We start from the raw sequence: 14,099 nt of genomic DNA on the forward strand, positions 1-14,099 counted from the left end.
TTTTCTGACCACAATGCTATGAGATTAGAAATCAATTACAAGGAAGAAAACTGTAAAAAACACAAACACGTGGAGGCTAAACAATATGCTACTAAATAACCAATGGATCACTGAAGAAATCAAAGAGGAGATCAAAAAATTCCTAGAGACAAATGAAAATGAAAACATGATGATCCAAAACCTATGGGATGCAGCAACAGCAGTTCTAAGATAGACGTTTAAAGCAACACAATCTTACCTCCGGAAACAAGAGAAATCTCAAATAAACAACCTAAACTAACACCTAAAGCAACTAGAGAAAGAAGAACAAATAAAATCTAAAGTTAGTAGAAGGAAAGAAATTATAAAGATCAGAGCAGAAATAAATGAAATAGAGATGAAGAAAATAATAGAAAAGATCAATGAAACAAAAAGATGGTTCTTTTTTTTTTTTTTTTTTTTTTTTTTTTTTTTTTTTTTGCAGTACGCGGGCCTCTCACTGCTGTGGCCTCTCCCGCCGCGGAGCACAGGCTCCGGACGCGCAGGCCCAGCAGCCATGGCCCATGGGCCCGGCCCCTCCATGGCATGTGGGATCTTCCCGGACCAGGGCACGAACCCGTGTCCCCTGCATCAGCAGGCGGACTCCCAAGACACTGTGCCACCAGGGAAGCCCAAAGATGGTTCTTTGAGAAGATAAAAAATTGATAAACCATTAGCCAGACTCATCAAGGAAAAAAGGGAGAGGTCTCAACAAAATTAGAAATGAAAAAGAAGTTACAGCAATACCACAGAAATACAAAGGATCATAAGAGACGACTACAAGCAACTATATGCTGATAAAATGGACAACCTAGAGGAAATGGACAAATTCTTAGAAAAGTACAGTCTCCCAAAACTGAACCAGGAAGAAGCAGAAAATATGAACAGACCAATCACAGGTACTGAAATTGAAACTGTGATTTAACAACTCCCAACAAACAAAAGTCCAGGACCCGATAGCTTCACAGTGAATTCTATCAAACATTTAGAGAAGAGTTAACACCTATCTTTCTGAAACTATTCAAAAAATACCACACAAAAAGTCCAATATCACTGATGAACACAGATGCAAAAATCCTCAACAAAATACTAGCAATCCAAATCCAACATTAAAAGGATCATACACCACGATCAAGTGGGATTGATCCCAGGGATGCAAGGATTTTTCAATATTTGCAAATCAATCAGTGTGATACACCACATTAACAAACTGAAGAATAAAAACCACCATTCAAGGTTGTGCCCTGCCCCCTTCCCTCGTTTCATTCACACCTAAGGAAGATGGCTTGTGCTGAGTATTCTTTTCATCTTTCAAGTCTAGAGGAGCTCGTTGGAGTTCTGCAAAAGGTGCTAAAGGATAACTTTGCTGATGTGCAGGTCTCTGTAGTTGAGTGCCCTGATTTGACTAAGGACCATTTACCTTTCCTGTAAAAGGCATCTGTTGTCCATTTTATCATCTAGAATTGCAGAAGTAGGAGGTATGCCTTACTTATTGCCTCTTGTAAATAAAAAAAAAAAAAGTTACCTAAATAAGATTGCAAAAGAAATCCAACTTCCCAGAGCTTTTATTCTTAGAGCAGGAGCAGGCCCATTTCAGACTCTTGGATTCAATTCTGAGTTTATGTCAGTTGTTCAAACAGAAAGTGAACACAAACCTCCTGTGTATTGAAGTTAATTTGCTCGTGTTAACCCTAAAGATGGAGGGTGCCTACTAGAGAAACACAGTGAGAATATCATGATTTGGGGTGTGCGTTACTGGCTAATCTTTTTTGCCAGTGGGGGCCAACCTGGAAAGGTCACTGAGATGAAAGCCAAAAGAAGAACTGGAAAACTTAACTTTGTGACTCGTATGAGACAGACTCTTGAAAAAGATTATGGAGATAAGCCTGTGGGGATGGGAGGTACTTTCGTGATTCAGAAGAGAAGTGAAAACTCACATTATGCCCACAGAACTGTCTTCCTGCCCATTGAACTCTGATGAAGACGTGAACAAATTGTTGCATTTTTATAAGATGAAGGCTCCTTTGGTCTGTCTGCTGGTTTTTGTCTTCAGAGACCCAGGGTTTGATTTGAGGTTGGAGCACCCTCGGTGTTTCAGTCATCATGGAAAAGGTGGACACTACTATTATGACATCACCCCAGATATAGTGGAATAACTTGGATACTTCTTACCTGCAGAGTTTCTGTATTGCATTGACCAACCAAAAGAGACCCATTCTTTTGGGCGTCATTAAATCAACTGATACTCATTTAGAAGAAGAAATAATTAAGGTTAATTGATTGATTAACTCATTGATAGATAGTAATATAAAATCCAAAGGGGTCAGCAAGATGGCAGAGGAGTAGGAGGACGTGGAATTCATCTCTCCCCACAAACGCATCAAGAATACATCTACAAATGGAACAATTCTCACAGAGCACCAGCTGAACACTAGCAGAGGACCTTGGATACCTAAAAGGACAAGAAAGATCCCCGTGTAACCAGGTAGGATGAAAGGAAGAAAAAGGGAAAAAGAAAAGGAGAGGAAGCGGGATGGGAGCGGCACCCCTGGGTCGTGGGGAGCTAAAGGAGAGGAGAGGGTCCCACATCTGGGGAAGCCCCCTCATAGACAGGGACATGAATTGGGACAGAAGGGAATTCATGGGCTATTGGAAGAGAGTGCCAACAGCCAAGCAGGACAGAGTGAAACCTACACAGATGGTCTGTGCCACAGCCCTGTGCACCCCAGCCTGAGACAGGTGTCCACTGGTGTGCAGAGGCTGAGTGCTGGAACATGGGGTTTGGAGAGCAGACCCAGGAGAGGACTTCTGTTGGCTGTGAGGAGACAGCCTGAGGGGGTGGAAGTGAGGAAATCCACAACGGGAATGCTTGTGGAGGAAACTTGGACTGCCACAGAAGCAAAGAGCCATAGTTAAGTGCTGCATAAGGAGCGAAGCTGCCATTGCAGCCTCTCCCCATGTGCCAGCCCCTGCCTCCCCGGGCACTAAGAAGGGCTCCCGCTGGGGCCAGCTCTCCCGTGCCCGTGACTGCTGGCTCCCCCATGTGCCCATCGCCACCAGGGCAGACTCATGTGCTCCAGGGCAGCCTCGGGAGCAGACCCCTGTGGGTGGCCCACACACAGGTGGGGCTGAAACGACAGCTGAGCCCCAGGGGACATGCAACTAAGGAAGAAAAGATGAAATCTCTCTTCACAGCTACACAAACCCTGAATTGACACACCCGTGACTGGCCTTGTAAAGTTAGCACCTACAGAACATCTGAATGGACAATAAGTGCTCCTGCAGCCAAGGCAGGTCTAGCTTTAGCAGCTGTAGACTTTGTGGGCACATACACATGAGGGTTGGGCTGGCCTAGAGTTGGACCTGCCCCCATAGCATCCACAGCAGGTCCAGATCCATGATTACTGCAATCCTAGGACCTGACTTCAGTAGATCTATGCTGGTGGCCTGGTGAAAACAACATATGAGAGACACCAGGCCCGATTGCTGGCATACCCACATTTAAGGTGGGGCTGAGAGCAGCGCCAATGATGGTGTAATCTGAGAGCTCGCACAACAGGTGAAAGGTGACACAACAGAGCATCCCCACAGGTGAACAGCTCCAGAGAAGGAATACTCAGTGGCTTCCTTCTCAGTGGGAGTGCTCCAATCCTGCCTACCTCACAGTGCAGATCAGAACCACAGCTAAGAAGAAGATCTGGGGGCCTCTACTCCAACAACTAGGGAGTAGAGCCCATCTCTGACAGGGCAGTGACAACCACAGAGCAAAGAGCAAAGAGCAACCACTCAATATCCAGTACAGGCTATGGTCACCACAACATCAGTCATACCTCTTATAAAGGGGCTAATGGCCAGAATACACTGAGGAAAGAAGTGGCAGATAGCTATACTAAAAACAACCCTCGCACCAAAAAATATTAAACCCACGCAGGCTACACATGGACATTCCCACATAAAATAGCCCTCCAAGACAGTGTGAGAGTCTGGCATTGGGCAGAAGAACCCCCAGAGCATTTAACCCCAAAGGCCAGCAGGGCTTGAGGGCAGGAGCTCCACAGGGCTGGAGGAAATGGAGACTCCACTCATGGAGGGTGCACACAAGGTCTCACGTGCACTGGGACCCAGCACAAAGCAGTACCTGATAGAAACCTAGATTATACCTACCTAGGGGTCTTAGAGGGTCTCCTGGGGAGGCGAAGGTCAACTATCACTCACTGTGAAGGCTAGGACACTGAAGGCCCAGGGAATACTGATCAGAGTGAGATCTTCCAGAGGTGCACATTTCAGCATCAAGACCCGACTTGAGAGCTGGAAAGTCTCAGTCCAAACAACGCCCAAGATAAGGACACAGCCCCATCCATCAGAAGACAGGCTGCCTGAAGTCATACTAAGCTCAGAGCCACCTCAAAACACACCCCTTGACACGGCCCTGCCCATCAGAGGGACAAGACACAGCTCCAACTACAAGAGGGCAGGCACCAGTCCCTCCCAGCAGGAAGCCTACACAAGTCGCTGGACCAACCTCATCCACCAGGGAGCAGACACCAGAAACAAGAGGAACTATGATCCTGCAGCTGGTGGAAAGGAGACCCCAAACACAGAAAGTCAGACAAAATTAGTTGACGGAGAAATATGTTGCAAATGAAGGAACAAGATAAAATCCACAAGAACAACTAAATGATGAGGAGATAGGCAATCTACCTGAAAAAGAATTCAGAGTAATGATAGTAAAGATGATCCAAAATCTCAAAAAAAAGAGTGGAGGCACAGATCGAGAAGGTACAAGAAATGTTTAACAAGGAGCTATGGACTTTGCTGGTGGCACAGCAGTTAAGAATCCGCCTGCCAATGCAGGGGACACAGATTCAATCACAGGTCCAGGAAGATCCTACATGTCATGGAACAACTAAACCCATGCGCCACAACTATTGAGCCTGCACGCTAGAGCCTGCAAGGTGAAACTACTGAGCCTGTGTGCCACAACTACTGAAGTCCACGAGCCTAGAGCCTGTGCTCCGCAACAAGAGAAGCCACCGCAATGAGAAGCCTGTGCACTGCAAGGAAGAGTAGCCCTGGCTTGCCGCAACTAGAGAAAGCCTACAAGCAGCAACAAAGACCCAACACAGAAATAAATAAATAAATAAATAAATAAACGAATGAATTAATGAATAAATTTTAAAAATTTATTTATTTATTTAATTAGTTAGTTAAAAAACCCAAGGAGCTAGAAGATTTAAAGAACAAATAGAGATGAACAATACAATAACTGAAATGAAAAATACTCTAGAAGGAATCGACAGCAGAATAAATGAGGCAGAAGAAAGGATAAGTGAGCTGGAAGACAGAGTGGTGGAAATCACTGCCACAGAACATAATAAAGAAAAAAGAATAAAAAGAAATGAGGACAGCCTCAGAAACCTCCGGGACAATATTAAACACGTGAACATTCAAATTATACGGGTCCCAGAAGGAGAAGAGAAAGAGCCTGAGAAAATATTTGAAGATGTTATTGCTGAAAACTTGCCTAACATGAGAAAGGAAAAACTCACTGAAGTCCAGGAAGCACAGAGAATCCCATGCAGGATAAACCCAAGGAGGAACATGCTGAGACACATATTAATCAAAACGACAAAAATTAAAGACAAGAAAAATATTAAAAGCAACAAGGGAAAAACAACAAACAACATACCAGGGAATCTCCATAAGGTTATCAGCTGAATTTTCAGCAGAAACTCTGTAGGCCAGAAGGGAGTAGCATGATATATTTAAAGTGATGAAAGGGAAGAAACTACAACCAAGAATACTCTACCCAGGGACTTCCCTGGTGGTGAAGTGGTTAAGAATCTGCCTACCAATGCAGGGGACACAGGTTCAAGCCCTGGTCTGGGAAGATCTCACATGCCTCAGAGCAACTAAGCCCATGAGCCACAAGTACTGAGCCTGTGTGCCACAACTACTGAAGCCCACACGCCTAGAGCCCATGCTCCACAACAAGAGAAGCCACCGCAATAAGAAGCCTGCACACTGCAATGAAGAGTAGCCCCCGCTCACCGCAACTAGAGAAAGCCCAGGTGCAGCAATGAAGACCCAATGCAACCAAAAATATATAAATAAAATAAATTCATTTAAAAAAAAATGAATACTCTACCCAGCAGAGCTCTCATTCAGATTCAACAGAGAACTCAAAAGCTTTGCAGACAAGCAAAAGCTAAGAGAATTCAGCACCACCAAACCAGCTTTACAACATATGTTAAAGGAACTTCTCTAGGTGGAAAGAGACCAGCAACTTAAAACAACCTGGTACATATATACACTGCTAAATCAAAACCTCACGGGAAATGCAAACCCAAAACTACAATAGATACACACACACAAAAGAAAAAGCAGCCCAAACACAACACTAAAGATGGTGATCAAACCACAAGAGAACAAAAGAGGAAGGGAAGAAAAAAGACCTACAAACCCAAAACAATTAAGAAAATGGCACTAGGAACATACATATTGATGATTATTTTAAATATAAATGGATTAAATGCTCCAACCAAAAGACATAGATGGGCTGAATGGATACAAAAACAAGATCTGTATACGTGCTGTCTACAAGAGATCCACTTCAGATCTAGGGACACATACAGACTGAAAGTGAGGGGATGGAAAAAGATATTCCATGCAAATGAAAATCAAAAGAAAACTGGAATAGCAATACCTATATCAGACAAAATAGACTTTAAAATAAAGACTGTTACAAGAAACAAGGAAGAACACTACATAATGATCAAGGGAGCAATCCAAGAAGAAGATATAACAATTGTATATGTATATGCACCCAACACAGGAGCACCTCAATAATATAAAGCAAATGCTAACAGCCATAAAAGGAGAAATCAACAGTAACACAGTAATAGTGGGGGACTTTAACAACCCACTTACACCAATGGACAGATCATCCAGACAGAAAATTAATAAGGAAACACAAGTCTTAAATGACACATTAGACCAGATAGACTTAATTGGTATCTATAGGACATTCCATTGAAAGCAGCAGAATACACATTCATCTCAAGTGCACATGGAACATTCTCCAGGATAGATCACATCTTGTACCACAAATCAAACCTCACTGAATTTAAGAAAACTGAAATCATCTTAAGCATCTTTTCCTACTACAATGCTACAAGATTAGAAATCAATTACAAGAAAAAAAAACAGTAAGAAACAAAAACACATGGAGACTAAACAATATGTTACTAAACAACCAATGGATCACTGAAGAAATCAAGAGGAAATTTTAAAATACTTAGGGACTTCTCTGGTGGTCCAGTGCTTAAGATTCCATGCTTCTACCACAGGGGTTGGTGAGTTCAATCCCTGGTCGGGTAACTAAGATCCCACATGCCATGCAGCACAGCCAAAAAGATTAAAAAAAAATACCTAGAGACAAATGACAACAAAACCACGACAATCCAAACCTATGGGATGCAGCAAAAACTGTTCTAAGATTGTATAGCAATACAATTTTACCTCAGGAAACAAAAAAAATCTCAAGTAAACAACCTAACCTTATACCTAAAGCAACTAGAGAAAGAACAAACAAAACTTAAAGTTAGTAGAAGGAAAGAAATCATAAAGGTCAGAGCAGAAATAAATGAAATAGAGACAATGAAAACAATAGAAAATATCAATGAAACAAAAAGCTGGTTCTATGAAAAGATAAACAAAATTGATAAACCTTTAGCCAGACTCATCAAGAAAAAAATGGAGAAGGCTCAAATCAATAAAATTAGAAATGAAAAAGAAGTTACAACTGACACCACAGAAATACAAAGGATCATAAGAGACTACTACAAGCAACTGTATGCCAACAAAATGGACAACCTGGAAGAAATGGGCAAATTCTTAGGAAGGTACAATCTTGAAGATGGCAGAGTAGAAGGACATGTGCTCACTCCCTCTTGACAGAGCACCAGAATCACAACTAACTGCTGAACAATCATCGACAGGAAAACACTGGAACTCACCAAAAAAGACACCCCACATCCAAAGACAAAGGAGAAACTGCAGTGAGACACTAGGAGGGCGCAATCACAGTAAAATCAAATCCCATAACTGCTGGGGGTGACTCACAAACTGGAGAACACTTATACCACAGAAGTCCACCCAGTGGAGTGAAGGTTCTGAGCCCCACGTCAGGCTTCCAAACCTGGGGGTCCGGCAACGGGAGGAGGAATTCCTAGAGAATCAGACTTTGCAGGCTAGCGGGATTTGATTGCAGGACTTTGGCAGGACTGGGGGAAACAGAGACTCCACTCTTGGAAGCCACACACAAAGTAGTGTGCACATCGGAACCCAGGGAAAGGAGCAGTGACCCCATGGGAGACTGAATCAGCCCTACCTGCTAGCGTTGGAGGATCTCCTGCAGAGGCAGGGGGTGGCTGTGTCTCACTATGAGGAGAAGGACACTGGCAGCAGGAGTTCTGGGAAGTACTCCTTGGCGTGAGCCCTCCCAGAGTCCGACATTAGCCCCGTCAAAGAGCTTGGGTGGGCTCCAGTGTTGGGTCACCTCAGGTCAAACAACCAACAGGGAGGGGGAACCCAGCCCCACCCATCAGCAGACAAGTGGATTAAAGTTTTACTGAGCTCTTCCCACCAGAGCAACGCCCAGCTCTACCCACCACCAGTCCCTCCCATCAGGAAACTTGCACAAGCCTCTTAGATAGCCTCATCCACCAGAGGGCAGACAGCAGAAGCAAGAAGAACTACAATCCTGCAGCCTGTGGAACAAAAACCACATTCACAGAAAGTTAGACAAGATGAAAAGGCAGAGGGCTGTGTACCAGATGAAGGAACAAGATAAAACCCCAGAAAAACAACTAAATGGAGATAGGCAACCTTCCGGAAAAAGAATTCAGAATAATTATAGTGAAGATGATCCAGGATCACGGAAAAAGAATAGAGGCTAAGATCGAGAAGATGCAAGAAATGTTTAACAAAGACCTAGAAGAATTAAAGAACAAACAAACAGATGAACAATACACTAACTGAAATGAAAAATACACTAGAAGGAATCAATAGCAGAATAACTGAGGCAGAAGAACAGATAAGTGACCTGGAAGACAGAATGGTGGAACTCACTGCTGCAGAAGAAAATAAAGAAAAAAGAATGAAAAAAAACGAAGACAGCCTAAGACACCTCTTGGACAACATTAAACGCAACAACATTCACATTATAGAGGTCCCAGAAGGAGAAGAGAGAGAGAAAGAAAGGACCCGAGAAAATATTTGAAGACATTACAGTTGAAAACTTCTCTAACATGGGAAAGGAAATAGCCACCCAAGGCCAGGAAGCACAGAAAGTTCCAGGCAGGATAAACCCAAGGAGAAACACGCCAATACACATAGTAATCAGAGAGACAAAAATTAAAGAAAGTATTGAAAGCAACAAGGGAAAAATGACAAATAACATACATGGAAACTCCTATAAGGTTAACAGCTGATTTCTCAGCAGAAACTCTACAAGCCAGAAGGGAGTGGCATGATATATTTAAAGTGATGAAAGGGAAGAACCTACAACCAAGATTACCCGGCAAGGATCTCATTCAGATCGACAGAGAAATCAAAAGCTTTACAGACAAGCAAAAGCTAAGAGAATTCAGCACCACCAAACCAGCCCTACAACAAATGCTAAAGGACCTTCTCTAAGTGGGAAACACAAGAGAAGAAAAGGACCTACAAAAACAAACCCATAACAATTAAGAAAATGGTAATAGTAACATATATATTGATAATTACTTTAAACGTGAATGGATTAAATGCTCCAACCAAAAGACACAGGCTCACTGAATGGATACAAAAACAAGACCCATATATATGCTGTCTACAAGAGACCCACTTCAGACCTAGGGACACATAGAGACTGAAAGTGAGGGGATGGAAGAAGATATTCCATGCAAATGGAAATCAAAAGAAAGCTGGAGTAGCAATACTCATATCAGATTAAGTAGATTTTAAAATAAAGAATGTTACAAGAGACAAGGAAGAACACTACATAATGATCAAGGGAGCAATCCAAGAAGACGATATAACAATTATAAATATATATGCACCCAACATAGGAGCACCTCATTACATAAGGCAAGTGCTAACAGCTATAAAAGAGGAAATCAACAGTAACACAGTAATAGTGGGGGACTTTAACACCTCACTTACACCAATGGACAGATCATCCAAACAGAAAATTCATAAGGAAACAGAACCTTTAAATGACACAATAGACCAGATAGATTTAATTGATATTTATAGGACATTCCTATGGCAAATGCTAACAGCCATAAAAGGAGAAATCAACAGTAACACAGTAATAGTGGGGGACTTTAACAACCCACTTACACCAATGGACAGATCACCCAGACAGAAAATTAATAAGGAAACACAAGTCTTAAATGACACATTAGACCAGATAGACTTAATTGGTATCTATAGGACATTCCATTGAAAGCAGCAGAATACACTTTCTTCTCAAGTGCACATGGAACATTCTCCAGGATAGATCACATCGTGGGTCACAAATCAAGCCTCGTAATTTTAAGAAAATTGAAATCATATCAAGCATCTTTTCTGACCACAATGCTATGAGATTAGAAAGCAATTACAGGGAAAAAAAACGTAAAAACAAAAACACATGAAGGCTAAACAATACATTACTAAATAACCAAGAGATCACTGAAGAAATCAAAGAGGAAATCAAAAAATGCCTAGAGACAAATGACAATGAAAACACAATGATCCAAAACCTATGGGACGCAGCAAAAGCAGTTCTAAGCAGGAAGTTTATAGCAATACAAGCTTACCTCAAGAAACAAGAAAAATCTCAAATAGACAATCTAACCTTACACCTAAAGGAATCAGAGAAAGAAGAACAAACAAAACCCAAAGTTAGCAGAAGAAATTAAAAAGATCAGAGCAGAAATAAACAGAAACAAAGAAAACAATAGCAACGATCAATAAAACTAAAAGCTGGTTCTCTGAGAAGATAAACAAAATTGATAAACCATTAGCCAGACTCATCAAGAAAAAGCGGGAGAGGACTCAAATCAATAAAATTAGAAATGAAAAAGGAGAAGTTACAACAGACACCACAGAAATACAAAGCATCCTAAGAGACTACTACAAGCAACTCTGTGCCAATAAAATGGACAACCTGGAAGAAATGGGCAAATTCTTAGAGAGGTATAACCTTCCAAGACTGAACCCGGAAGAAACAGAAAATATGAACAGACCGATCACAAGTAATGAAATTGAAACTGTGATAAAAATCTTCCAACAGGAGGAGCCTCCGCAATGGCGCCCGCCAGCATGGGATTTGTGCAGTAGAAGGAGCTCCCCTGTATGTGCTGCAGCTGCCCTCTGCCTCTCCAGGAGACTCTCCAAGACCAGCAGGTTTTCAAACTAGCCACAGAAAAGATGCCGAATCATCTCCCAGGGTAAAGGAACAATCATTTCCAGGCTGCTCAGGGTGAAGGAGGACACATGGGAGACTGATACACAGACTTCCCACCGTTCCTGTTTTCAGCTCCATACTCCACACTTACCTTCTGAGCCGTGTGGATGAAAGGCTCTTGGTGCTGCAGCCAGGAGACAGTGCTGTGTCTCTGAGGTGGGAGAGCCAACTTCAGGACACTGGTCCACAAGAGACCTCCCAGCTCCACATAATATCAAACGGCGAAAATCTCCCAGAGATCTCCATCTCAACACCAGCACCCAGCTTCACTCAACGACAAGCAAGCTACAGTGCTGGACATCCTATGCCAAACAAGTAGCAAGACAGGAACACAACCCCACCCATTAGCAGAGAGGCTGCCTAAAACCATAATAAGGTCAAAGACACCTCAAAACACGCCACCAGACATGGACCTGCCCACCAGAAAGACAAGATCCAGCCTCATCTACCTGAACACAGGCATTAGTACCCTCCACCAGGAAGCCTACAGAACCCACTGAACCAACTTTAGCCACTGGGGACAGACACCAAAAACAACGGGAACTATGAACCTGCAGCCTGCAAAAAGGAGACCCCAAACACAGTAAGATAAGCAGAATGAGAAGACAGAAAAACACACAGCAGATGAAGGAGCAAGATAAAAACCCACCAGACCTAACAAATGAAGAGGAAATAGGCGGTCTACCTGAAAAAGAATTCAGAATAATGATAGTAAAGATGATCCACAATCTTGGAAATAGAATAGGCAAAATGCAAGAAACATTTAACAAGGACCTAGAAGAACTAAAGATGAAACAAACAATGATGAACAACTCAACAATGAAATGAAAAATACTCTAGATGGGATCAATAGCAGAATAACTGAGGCAGAACGGATAAGTGACCTGGAAGATAAAATAGTGGAAATAACTACTGCAGAGCAGAATAAAGAATGAAAAGAACTGAGGACAGTCTCAGAGACCTCTGGGACAACATGAAACACACCAACATTCGAATTATAGGGGTTCCAGAAGAAGAAGAGAAAAAGAAAGGGACTGAGAAAATATTTGAAGAGATTATAGTTGAAAACTTCCTTAATATGGGAAAGGAAATAGCTAATCAAGTCCAGGAAGCACAGAGAGTTCCATACAGGATAAATCCAAGGAGAAATATGCCAAGACACATATTAATCAAACTGTCAAAAACTAAATACAAAGAAAGCATATTAAAAGCAGCAAGGGAAAAACAACAAATAACACACAAGGGAATCCCCATAAGGTTAACAGCTGATCTTTCAGCAGAAACTCTGCAAGCCAGAAGGAACTGGCAGGACATATTTAAAGTGATGAAGGAGAAAAACTTGCAACCAAGATTACTCTACCCAGCAAGAATCTCACTCAGATTTGATGGAGAAATTAAAACCTTTACAGACAAGCAAAAGCTGAGAGAGTTCAGCACCACCAAACCAGCTCTACAACAACTGCTAAAGGAACGTCTCTCGGCAAGAAACACGAGAGAAGGAAAAGACCTACAATAACGAACCCAAAACACTTAAGAAAATGGGAATAGGAACATACATATCGATAATTACCTTAAATGTAAATGGACTAAATGCTCCCACCAAAAGACACAGATTGGCTGAATGGATACAAAAACAAGATGCATATATTTGCTGTCTACAAGAGACCTACTTCAGACCTAGAGGCACATACAGACTGAAAGTAAGGGGATGGAAAAAGATATTTCATGCAAATGGAAAGCAAGAGAAAGCTGGAGTAGCAATTCTCATATCAGACAAAATAGACTTTCAAATAAAGACTATTAGAAGAGACAAAGAAGGACACTACATAATGATCAATGGATTGATCCAAGAAGATATAACAATTGTAAATATTTATGCACCCAACATAGGAGCACCTCAATACATAAGGCAAATACTAACAGCCATAAAAGGGGAAATCGACAGTAACACATTCATAGTAGGGGACTTTAACATCCCACTTTCACCAATGGACAGATCATCCAAAAGGAAAATAAATAAGGAAACACAAGCTTTAAATGATACATAAAACAAGATGGACTTAATTGGTATTTATAGGACATTCCATCCAAAAACCACAGAATACACATTTTTCTCAAGTGCTCATGGAACATTCTCCAGGATAGATCATATCTTGGGTCACAAATCAAGCCTTAGTAAATTTAAGAAAATTGAAATTGTATCAAGTATCTTTTCTGACCACAACGCTATGAGACTAGATATCAATTACAGGAAAAGATCTGTAAAAAATACAAAGACATGGAGGCTAAACAATACACTACTTAATAACGAAGTGATCACTGAAGAAATCAAACAGGAAATTAAAAAATACCTAGAAACAAATGACAATGGAGACACGACGACCCAAATTCTATGGGATGCAGCAAAAGCAGTTCTAAGAGGGAAGTTTATAGCAATACAATCCTACCTTAAGAAACAGGAAACATCTCGAAAAAACAACCTAACCTTGCACCTAAAGCAATTAGAGAAAGAAGAACAAAAAAAACCCAAAGTTAGCAGAAGGAAAAGAAATGAAGGAAACAATAGCAAAGATCAATAAAACTA

The 14,099-nt window shown here is 41.7% G+C and overlaps 1 protein-coding gene and 1 pseudogene across 1 annotated transcript in view; one reads left to right on the forward strand and one right to left on the reverse strand.

Moving 5' to 3' along the window:
• MYO7A (myosin VIIA) overlaps positions 1-14,099 on the reverse strand; it is a 103,994-nt gene that overhangs the window by 23,123 nt on the left and 66,772 nt on the right. The gene's annotated exons all lie outside the window — the stretch shown is intronic.
• Positions 1,300-2,252, forward strand: LOC116757642 (annotated as a pseudogene).

The sequence above is a fragment of the Phocoena sinus genome, chromosome 8 (assembly GCF_008692025.1).
Source record: "Phocoena sinus isolate mPhoSin1 chromosome 8, mPhoSin1.pri, whole genome shotgun sequence".
Lineage (NCBI taxonomy): Eukaryota > Metazoa > Chordata > Mammalia > Artiodactyla > Phocoenidae > Phocoena > Phocoena sinus.